At 54.8% G+C, this 11,261-nt stretch overlaps 1 protein-coding gene across 2 annotated transcripts in view; it reads right to left on the bottom strand.

Moving 5' to 3' along the window:
* SH2B3 (SH2B adaptor protein 3) overlaps positions 1 to 7,415 on the bottom strand; it is a 36,673-nt gene extending 29,258 nt beyond the window's left edge. Inside the window, exon 1 of one of the 2 annotated variants that reach the window (XM_078060976.1) lies at positions 7,037 to 7,415. The gene's annotated coding sequence lies outside the window, so the exon portion shown is untranslated. The remainder of the gene's footprint in view (positions 1 to 7,036) is intronic. The other variant, XM_036080574.2, reaches the window with a different exon arrangement.
* Between the last annotated feature and the right edge of the window lie 3,846 nt (positions 7,416 to 11,261).

Raw genomic sequence — 11,261 nt, forward strand, 5'->3', positions numbered from 1 at the left:
ATGTATATTGAACGAAGGAGTGAGATCCAGAGGAGGGACATAAACTTCTCATTCAGATCCTGTGGGAGTCAGGAGGCATTAGCCCCTCTGTCCAGGTCCCCAACGCACCAGGTGGTCAGGAAAACAGCCACAGGGTACAAGTTTATAAACAATGATTCCACATTTTTATACATTGTAAAATGATCACAGGAGGTCTAGTTATTATGCTGTATACCTGAAACTAATGTATGTCCATCATATCTCAATTTTATTTTATTGCTTAAGCTTCAGCACAAGCAGGGGGAGTGGCAGGAAGAGGGAGAAACAGCCTCTCTGCCAAGCAGGGAGCCCGATGTGGGGCTCGATCCCAGGACCCTGAGATCATGGCCTGAGCTGAAGGCAGACGCTTAATCAACTGAGCCACCCAGGTGTCCCAACCATATCTCAATTTTAGAAATACAATTTTAAAAACAAAACTAACAATAAATGACACTATTTCTGGCTTTCTATATGCCCTGCTCTGTGCTAAACACTTTGCATATATATTCACTAGTTTAATCTCCACTCAAGGGTAGAGAGGAGTCTTATCAATAGGTCCATTTTATAGGTAAGAAAGCCAGGGCATGGGAAGAATAGCCTGCCCAGAGCCCCACGGCCAGTGAGGCATAGAGCTGGGATTAGAACTGCTCACTGCCCTGTGCCCTCAACCAGGGCTGTTTGCCCCTGGAAGGCCGAGAGGCCATCTCACTCCTGCTCACCCCCAAGGCCTGGTCAGAAATATTACCTGTATGAATTAATGAACTGCTGGGTTTGAGGCGGGCTGCGGGTGATAGTCATGCTCTTGGAGTTATGCTCCCGACCGACATGGACAAACAGAAGGGCTGTGAGGCTCTGAGAAACCCACTGGGATCTCCCCACCACCCAGATGAGCTCTTGAGTCTGAGCTACCAACCAAACCTGGGATCGCATCCTGCCTCTGCCACTTCTTCGCTCTGTGGTGCAGAAGAGGGGGCTTGTCTCTCTGAGCCTGTGTGCCCCTCTGTAAAATGGGCCAGTGTTCAGCTCTTGGCATTCACTAGGAGCATTCTGAGGACAGAGGTCTGTGGGGTGCTGGGCCCTGGGCTCAACAAACAAGGGGCTGTTGCTATTTTATTACTATTATTGTTAGCAGAGAGGAGCACCCGCTCCAGAGAATTTCAGGCCTCAGGTCACAGAAGCCACAGAGGGAGCCTGGCCTTGCGGGCTGGGCCAGCAGGGAGCGTCAAGGGAGCTTGAACAAAAGGCCTTCTCAGGGGAGAGGCTGCTCCAGGCAGGAGCTCCGGGCAGGAAATCACCAGTCACAGCACTGAGCACTCAGCTGTGGCCCACGTCGGGGAGGGGGCGTGCCTCGGAGGTTTCCTGGCTGGGCGGGCAGCCAGGCGGCAGGAAGGTGGTCCCCTTCTTGGGCCTCAGCCCAGGTGGTAGCCATTTATTGAACACTTACTATATGCTAAGCAATTGATCAGATCACACCAACTGTGGGATTAGGGTCTTTTCTTAGCAGAAAGCATTTATTAATCACCTGAGGGTTCCCAGGAACTTCTAGGCTGAGGCTGGGGGATATAAGTAGGGGGGTCTTTGGGGCACTTCTATCGGCCCCCTCCTCCCTCTTCTCCCCTCCCCCCACCTACCAGAGCACTGGAAGCCTGGGTGGCCAAAGGGATGAACGGATTCACACAGAGGGGCCTGCACATGCACAGAGTCCCTCCCACCTGATCAGCTTGGGCTTCTGGGGCAGGGAGTTCCCAGCTATGTGTGTGGAGGAGGGGCTCCAGCATTTCCCAAATCCCACAGTGGGGTGAGGGACAAGGATGACGTTATGTGGAACAGGAAGGTCGAATCCTGGCACCCCCCTTTCCCCCAAGTCCGCACAGCAAACACAAGGAGATCACTGTCTCCATGCCCATCCTAGGGCCCCGGGCCAGAGTGGGGGTGGATCTGCCTCTCGGGACCCCAAGTTCAAAACAACTGTGTCCACCAGAGTGCCTGCTAAGGGCAACCTGGTGAGGGCCTTAAAGCCTTAGCCCAAGCTTGGTGTCCCCTGTTCAAGCATATCCATCCTAAGGGGCCCTAGAGCCTCTACCAAGTCAGAGAGAAATGAGGAGCTGAACAGCTGGAAATCCTGACTCTAAGCAGAGAATCTGAGCTGTGGAGCCCACTCTAACCCATGACTCCAGAGACTGGGGCTCCTCAGCCCCTCCTCTATCCAATCACCCTGGGTAACAATGTAATCTGGGGAAGCTAACATCTCCCATTTAATTATCAGGCCCAGGTGCGGAGAAGGCCTTTACCCACCTGTGGGAATTCCACCTGCCAAGGCTTGGGGAGGATAGTTTAAATTGTGGTAAGTGAAGTTAAAATGAGCCAGTCCAGAGCTTCCATCCTCCCCCAGGTCCACAGCTTCCCCTGGCCCCAACTCACAGATGTTTGGGCAGGAAGTCCCATACCTTCAGAGGGAGACACCTCCTCCAGGGAGGCCTCCAGGTTGACTACAGGCCACAGCAAGCATTTCAACTTTTCCCACCTACAGCACCAACTTCTCCAGCACCCAGACCCTCTGCCCAAGGAAGCCCAGAGAGTTGGGGGGATTCCAACACACACAGCCTGGCAGTCAGCCCACTGCCCTTTCACACCATTTAGGCTGTCTGAACTGTGGAGAAGCCCATGGGAAGTAGGGAGTGAAGGTTCTGAAGTCCTGGGGAGGCTGAGAGGTAGGTTCTGCTCTAGATCACTGGGCAGTCAATGGAGTCCTAATGCACCCTCTCTAGGGTCACCTAGTGCCCAGGGACATTTATCAGGCTGGCACAGTCTGCCAGAACAGGAAATGTCCTCCAACTTCCTCTGTCCCCATGCCCAGCCTGACACCCCGACCACCTACCCAGCTAGGCTTCAGGAGAAAGCCAGGGACTATCCCCCCAAGAATGGGCAGGACTCCAGCCCCAGCCCGCCCCCCCATCCCCACACGTGACTTCTTTTCACTGCCCCTGAGTTGAGGAGAGAAGGGTGAGACTCTGCGGGGGGTGGGGGGAGACCCTCAGCGAGCCCTGCACCCTGCAATGGTGCTTTGCGGTGTCAGGAAGGGTGAACCTCTCCCCACACTCCTCGCCTTCTCTGTGAGAGGACACAGAGTGCCAGCTCTCAAAGGGCATATTCTTGCCAAAGGCCCTCTTTTGTGACCCTCTCCCCCAATCACAGTTCCAGTCCTCCACCTCCACAAGGCCAGCACCTCCATCAGGCACCCTGTGAGTCAGCTCCCGGTGAGCAGGGCATAGACTTCCTCCCTCCCAGGCCTCCCTGGGGACACATGGGGCAGGGGCAGCCTCCCCGCCCCACCAACCGGGGTGGGGGCCCACATCCGGGCAGGCCCCCAGGGGCTCCCGGCCTGGCTCCCGAGGAAGCCTGCAGCCTGGCCCCCCTCGCCGACCCCTGACAGGGTGGCGTGGGAGGAAAAATCTTCCAGCCATCTGCTCAGCTGCTGGGTTTCCGGTCGGGGCGGGGCCGGGGGACACCAGGAGGACTTGCTCTCCTGGGGAAGTGCCCCTTGCCCCTACTGGGAAGAAGAATACCAGGTCGAGAAGCCCAGTGGTGGTCAGTGGGACCTTGGAGCCCCGGCTGAGGAATGGTGGTTGCCCAGGGGTCAGGGCCCAAGTGAGCCGGTGTCCAGCTGTGGCCTTTGGACCTGCCCAGTTTCCAAGGGACTGCAGGCCCCCGGAAGCTAGGGAGCTGGGGTGCAGGGCTCCTGGGTCTAATTAGGCCTGACTCAGCGAGTGACCCCAGCTGAGTCACTTCCCCTGGGCAGACTGCCCGCCTCAGTTTCCTCAGGGAGGGCGGGTAGCTGGGAACAGGGTCTGGCTGGGAACAAGAAACTTGTATTACACCTCTGGACTCCAAGGCAGGCTTCTCCCATCTGCCAGATGGAAGCAGCTTCCTGCCCCGCCCAGCCAAAGATGCTGAACCCCCGGGGGGCAGGCGGTGGGTGGGGGGGGGCCCTTGGGACCATTTTCCCAGGAAACCTGGCAATTAAGTGCTAGCCCCCTCTGGGGCACTAATTGAGCCCTGCACACTTATTGAGCACTGACTGCATGCTAGCCATTATGCATGCCTCTTTTCAACACAATCCTATCATGCAGTCATTAGTACTCCCATGTCATAGAGGAGGATAGTGGAGCTCAGAGGTTAAGGGACAAGGCCAGGGGCCCAGAGCCATAGCAATTACGGCCAACACAGTTCAAGTCCCTACACTGTGCCAGGCTCATACACTCCATATATTAGCTTACACACAGGCTCATATACCCCAGAGAGGCTGGGGCTCTTGGTCCCCATTGAGTAGATGAGGTCCAGAGAGGTCAGATAATTTGCCCTAGGCCTCACAGTTAGAACCTGGCAGATCCTGGATTTGGCTCCAAAACCCATGTTGCTACCAGGGAGAAGTGGGAATTTAACAAGAGAGGCATCTCATTTAATAATATTAATAATAATATCATCTATTATTGTCAGGTGAGGCCCAGCACTGAGTGGTTTATGTATATTTCCACCCACCCCCCGCAAAAGTGGGGTGCGCCGGGACTGGGAGGTCTCTCCAAGTGCCTCCAGCCCTACCCCCTCTGCCCTCGGGGAGGCTCCATCCAGGAGATGGAGGGTGTCCTGGGGTAACACGGCTTGACCAAGATATCCAAGGGCCCCCAAAGGCTGAACTGCTGCAGGGCTACCCTGTGCCTGCTGGACCCAGGCTACCCCCATATCTGGATTGTTCTACAGAACCTGATTTGTACTAGAAAGTTCTATCTATCAGGAAGGATCAAGCCCAGGGTTCACAGGAACGGGGGTTGGGAGGATCAGGAAGGAGAACAATCAGAGCTAACATCCACGACAAATAACAGTCTTATCATTATTGCGACTACCACTGCTGATCAAAATGTTCTAAACATTTTGCAAATTCACTCATATGGTTCCAATGATCCTAAGAATTAGATACTCTTATTACATCCATTTGACAGGTGAGGAAACTGAGAGGGACGGTTAAACAAGGCCTTACAACAAGGAAGCACCCCCACCTCATCCTGCCTGCATCTTCGCAATTCTTTTCCCAAAGACTCATGACCCCCCAGAGCCGCACAGATGCTGGAGGTGCTCTACGGATGCTGATGGACAAGCATTCCGCAGCCAGCAAACTCACGCTAATGATGGTAATGATAGAAAATCACCACCACCACCTGTAATTGAACCCGCTCTCTGCCAGGCAGCAGGTGCTTTTCACACACTGGCTCATTAAATCCCTACCACAGACCTGTTATTATCCCATTTCACATGGGGGGGAACTGAGGTTCACAGGTGTCACTTGCCCATGTCCTCAGCTGGACAGAAGCCGTAGGAGCATGGGACCTATGCTGAGCCCCTGCTGAGCCCCTGAAGGTCCTCAAACCCCAGCAGCTGGTACTTCAGTCCAGCCCCTTCCCAGCTGGCTGGCTCTGTGGTCCACAGGGACTCACACAAGTTCTAGGAATGTTCACCCTTTGGCTCAGAAGGATTTTCCCTCCCAGAGGAGGGTTGTGGGAAAAGGCTCAGAAAAAGTGTATTAAAAACCCTTCCAACTTCCCAAGCGGGCCCTGGCCTCTCATCTGCTGACCCCAACCCGCCCAGGCGGCCTCTGCCTGCTCTCCCCCCATTTGGGCTGGGTCTCCAGCCCCCGCAGCCCCAGGGAGCCTCCAGAGCTGTTTCCGCTCTGACAGCCAGGTCAGTGATGGGAAAGCCAGACATGACTTGCGCCCACAGCCCTGGAGACCCATGTGCCCATCGCCTGGCAGGGGCCCTGCGGCTGGATTATAAATGGGGAGGCAGGATGGGCTGGCTGCCCTAGCTGAGCCTGGCAGCTGGTGGGTGTCAGGGGATGCTCCTCTCCCAGGCGAGGGGCGTGGGGGTCAGATCTCAGCCCCTCCTGCTCCCAAAGCTGGACCTTGGCCCTGCAGACATCGCCTTGCCAGGCCCTCTGCTCCGGAGCCCCCACCCGCAGCCCAATTTCACTTCCTCCCACTCAGTCAGGCCTGGCCATGCCCCTCCCTGGAGGCCTCCAGCTGCAGGCAGTGACCTCCTCACCTACATCATAGTGGCCGGGAATGGGGAAGAGAAACAGGAGAATGAGGAAATTAAAGAAAAAAAAAAAAAAAAGGCAGGACAGGCAGGCAGACCCCCCCTCCCCAGTTCCTCAAATGCAGTCCCCATCATCCCAAAAGCCCCCATAGTCAGAGGGAGGGAAGGGAGGGAAGGGAGGGGATTTCTCCACCAAGCATTAAAGGCCTCTGACATTGCCCTCCCAGCCATGCTGACCTATAAGGCAATACCACTCCCATCCCCCCCTTATTTTTGGATGGGAGGACTCACCTGGGCTCCAGGTCTGGGGTGTGAGGGCACCAGCTCAAAGAGAACTGTGCTCCGGGACCCTTGAACCCTTGTGAAACCCCAAACTCAGTGGCTTGGGGGCACCTGGCCTGGCCCACCTCTGAGGTGTGGGGACTGTGGAGAGGGGCTTCTAGAATCCAGAGATACACTCATAGCCACATGGCCTGGGCTGGGAGAGTGGGGAGGGACAGGTGGCCCCACTCCCAGAGGGCTCTTCCAACCTCACAGCCTCCGTTTGACTACTTTCACTTTCAAGGTACCCCAAGCGCTTGACCCTGGACCCCTCCTCACCACGCACAAGTTGAGGGGGACTGCTGCCCTGACTGGGCTACTTTAAGGGGCATTAACTGCGGGCATTAACCATACCCTCTCAGCGCCTTCCCCACGGCCTCCCCTATTACATCCCCAACACGTGTGTGGGTGGGGGTGTCGGCTGGGAGGGTGTCGCAGGAGCTGGAGAAGGGCCGCCCCTGAACACCCCATCCGGGTCAGGGGCAGGACAGTATTTCAGGCTGTTGTGGGAGTGCGCAGACACCGGGCAGAACCGGACAGGGGGCCTCCTCTTCCCCCATTAGAGCCCTCCCAGCCCCGGAGGAGGGAGCACCGGGAACGGCGGGCTTACCTGAAAGAGAGGGGGTCCGGGCCCGGCCTGCCCATGGCGTCGCGCGCCCCCGGCCCCCCGAAATCCCGAGGGGGCGGGCGGGCCCCCGCCCCGGGCGCGTTCTCTCCCGCGCGCCGGCTCCTGGCTCGCGGCTCGCTCGAGCGGGGCTCAGGCAGGAAACCCGGGCTCGGAAAATGGCCAGCGCCTCATCATTTCCGCCGCCAGCGCTTGACAGTTGCGGGAGGATGCGCCCCTGGGCCGCCGCCGGGGAAACTTTGCTGCTGCCGCCGCCGTCGCCACCACGGGCCGCGACAGTCCGGGCGGGCGGCCGGGCGGAGGCGGTGGCCCGAGCCCATGCCGCCTCGCGCCGTTATGTAAAGAGGAACCGGCTGTGTGAGCGGAGCCCGACGGGGGAGGGCGGCCACGACAGGGGCGGGGCCGGTATGGGCGGGGCCGCGGGAGACCACGCCCCTGTCCGCCCGCGAACCACACGGCCGGCGGGGCCAGCTCCGGGGGCGGGGCCTAACCTGGCCCCGCCCATCAATCCTGCTCAGCTGCTGCTCACCGGGTCCTGGGGTCTCAAACGCCGAACCCGGAGAGAGGCGGGCCTTGCCAAGCCACGCCCACACCTCGCCCACCCGATGTCGCTTCGCGCAGGCTAAAGAAGGGAATGAAAGACCGAGGGGCGGGGAAACCTTGGCCCCACCCACCTAGCGCCTGCAGACCCCCCAGGTGCCTCAGCGCGGCGGGGGCGGGGCCAGATGGAGGAGAGGCGGGGCCTGGGGGCGGGGCTGAGACGAGCTCCTTGGCCTCGAGGGGGCGCGCCCCTGCGACTCCCTCCTGCAAGGCGTTATCTGCGCGCTCCGGGCGGCTCCGCGCAATAGCGACCACAGCTTTCATCACCCCCCGGGGAAGGATCCCAACCCCGCCCGGCCCCGACTATCCGCGACTCTGCTGAGTCGACCCACCACGGCCCTAGCCCCGCCCCATTCGGGTTCTGTCCCCACCCTCGGTTCGGCTCGCCGTTGCGGGTGCCTGGGTAGACCGACAGCTATTGGGCCACTACTATCGGGGGCCCCACCCCAGGAGTGCATCTTTCTTCGGGAAGCCCTCCCGGACCGCTGGCACCTATGACCTCTGGGCCTCCCTCTCTGCTGTCCCCCGTGCTTTCATTTTCTCTACAGGCCTTATGTGGGGTGAGGTTGACAGTGGGGTGCCCCCTAGTCTGAGGTGGAGCATACAGTGAGTCAGCCCTTCCCCCAACACAGGGGAGGGAGGGGAGAGAGGAATGTCTACTCTTCTCTCCCTCCCACAACAGGAAACAGTCGATTAGGCCCCCAGCTTGCAGGAACCTCATCACCCCTTCCCAGACAACATACTCCTCCAGTCTGCCTCCCCCTCAAACTAACCTTGGGCAAATGACCTGACTTCTCCATACCTCAATTTCCTCATCTGTGAAATGGAAATAGTAAGAGTACCCACTCCACTGGGTTACTGTGAGGATTAAATGAGTCAATGCATTAAAGCACTTAGCATTGGGCTTTGCCCAAGGGAAAGCACTGCTACCTGCGTGTTTGTTAATCAGGTTTGAGTTCTGCCTTTGGAGATGCAGAAAGGGGTTCCCCAGAAGATGGGGATTTCCAGACTCCACCCAGATGGGGATCAGGGCTGGTCTGCTGCAGGATCCTTGAAATCCCATAACCTTGAAAGACCTCTAGCAATGAACATGTGCTTTCCACAAATACTTGTTAAATGGCTACAGTGTGCCAGGCACTGTTCTAGGTGCTGGAGACACAGCAGTGAACAAGACAGACAAATATGCCTGCCCTTGGTGGAGCTGACATTCTGGCGAGGGGACGCAGAGCATTAGTACATGAGTGAACGGGATAATGGATTGGGAGGAAGATAAAACAGTTAAAGATAAACAGTAGGAAGGGGCTGTCTTAGACTGGAGGCTTGGGGAGGACCTCTCTGAGGAACTAACATTTGAGCCGAGACCACCCATTTCCCCCATCCTGCAGCAAGAAGCATCTGGGCACAATAACGTCTAAAGGAAGGGCATTCCGGGCCAAAGGAACAGTGAGTGCAAAGATCCTGAGGTCGGAATAAGCTTGGTGCATTTGAGGAAAGTCAAGAAGACAGTGTGATACTCAGGCTTACAGACGGGAAGAGATGAAGTTGGAAAGGCAGGCCCACCACATGGAGGCTTAAAGGTCCTGGTGGCAAGTTTAGGAATTCTCTTGAGAGCAATAGGGAGCCATGGGGGTTTTTGAAGGACCTGTTGAGCTTTGGATTTGCTCTGCAAAGTCTGGAGTTGGCAACCCATTAGAAGGTGCACCAGTAACATTCACACAGCATCTGGGGATGTGGGACGAGGGGAGTGAGGTATTAGGGAAGCCTAAACCGATCATTCCATATTACTATCTCTATATGGCACCTGGGGAGACTGAGGCCTAGAGAGACCAGTTACCTGCCTGCAGTCACACAGCTCCCAGGTGGCGCCGACAGAGTAGCAGGTACACAGCAGTTGTCAACTGGTTGCTAAAATCTGCCAGCCACAAGCACTTTCCCTCTCACTGCCCAGACAGCAGTTTTGCTGACTTAAATGGAGACTTGTGGTTCTTCCCCTTTTTAATCATAGCGCAAGCCTTCTCTCGTGCCAGATTTCTCTGAGGCCCAAAGTGGTTTCCCTTCTCGCTTAATTTCTTCTTGCCAGGTGTCCCCTCCAGAGTCCAGTTGGTTGTTTCAAACGCTCTCTCCGCGATCGAGACTTCTCACTCTGTTTCTGCTTTTCCTTAGAAAGGCAAAGGTTTACAACGAAAACCCCTTCTGTTGCCTTGCCCTAGATTTGAGAGCACCCCCGCTTTGAACTGCGATTTTCCTCTTCTTGCAGTGGCTCCTCCCACTTCACAGGTCCCTGGGGCCCAAAGTGAGGAGGAGGTTTATCCGAATTCCCCTGAACCAAGTGAGATAGTCTCAGCCAGCAGGTCCCACCGCCCTTGCTCTCACACCGACCGGGAGAACGCCTACTGCCTGCCAAGTGGGGGCTGGAGACTCTCAGGATTAATAATAGTAACGAATCAGCAGCCAATGACAACATTAGTAAATGCTTATTAATACCATTAACATGATATTAACAATTGGTACTGATAACAACAACACAAAAGTTAACCAGTACGGGATTAACAATAAAAGAATCAATAACAATAGAATAATAATGTAACAATAGTTAATAGAGCTCGTTAAAAATAACAATAGTTACTGTTAGCTATTACAGAACTAGTAGTAAATATAAAATAACAATAGGATATCAGTAGCAACAATAAATATAATAACAGGTCTAGGATTCATAGTTACCATAGTAGCAAATGGTATCAGAATTAATAACAATAAATAACAACTAACAGTAGGATAGTAATAAGATTAGTAATAAATGTAACATATTTGGGACGTCTGGCTGGCTCAGTGGGAAGAGCATGTGACTCCTGAGCCCGGGGTCATGAGTTCAAGCCCCACCCCACACCGGGTGTGGAGATGACTAAAAAAATAAACTTAAAAAATAATAATAATAACAATCATAGTTAACAGTCCCAGGACTAATAATAGTCTATAATATACTATATATTATAGGACTATAATATAATAATAATAATAGTATAATCATAGTTGACAGTTCCAGGACTAATAATAGCACTTAATAGTTAAAGGATTAAAAATAATAAATAGGGGCATCTGGGTGGCTCAGTCAGTGAAGCAGCCACCTTGGGCTCAGGTCATTAACCTGGGGTCCTGGGATCAAGCTCCGTGTTGGGCTCCCTGCTCAGCAGGGGGTCTGTTTCTCCCTCTCCCTCTTCCCCTCTCCCCTGCTCATGCTCTTGCTCGCCCCCTCTCTCTCAAATGAATAAAAACTTTTTTTAAATAATAGTAAAATAACAGTAGGCTAGAAGAGGATTAATAGTAATAGAATAATAGTGTAATCGTAATAGCTAATGATCTAGGATTAACAATAATATGATTACCAGTTGTGAAGGCTTGCTTCATGGCAGACACCCCTCTGTGCCTGTGCTGACTGATGAAATTTTCTGTGATGATGGAGACGTGCTATCTGCACTTGTCCAAAATGGTCACCACTAGCCACATGAGGCTACTGAGCACCTGAAATCTGGCAAGTGTCACTGAGGAACTAAATTTTAACTTTCTGTAATGTTAATGAATTAAAATTTAAATTTTTTTTTTTTAAAGATTT

Source organism: Halichoerus grypus, chromosome 13 (assembly GCF_964656455.1).
Source record: "Halichoerus grypus chromosome 13, mHalGry1.hap1.1, whole genome shotgun sequence".
NCBI lineage: Eukaryota > Metazoa > Chordata > Mammalia > Carnivora > Phocidae > Halichoerus > Halichoerus grypus.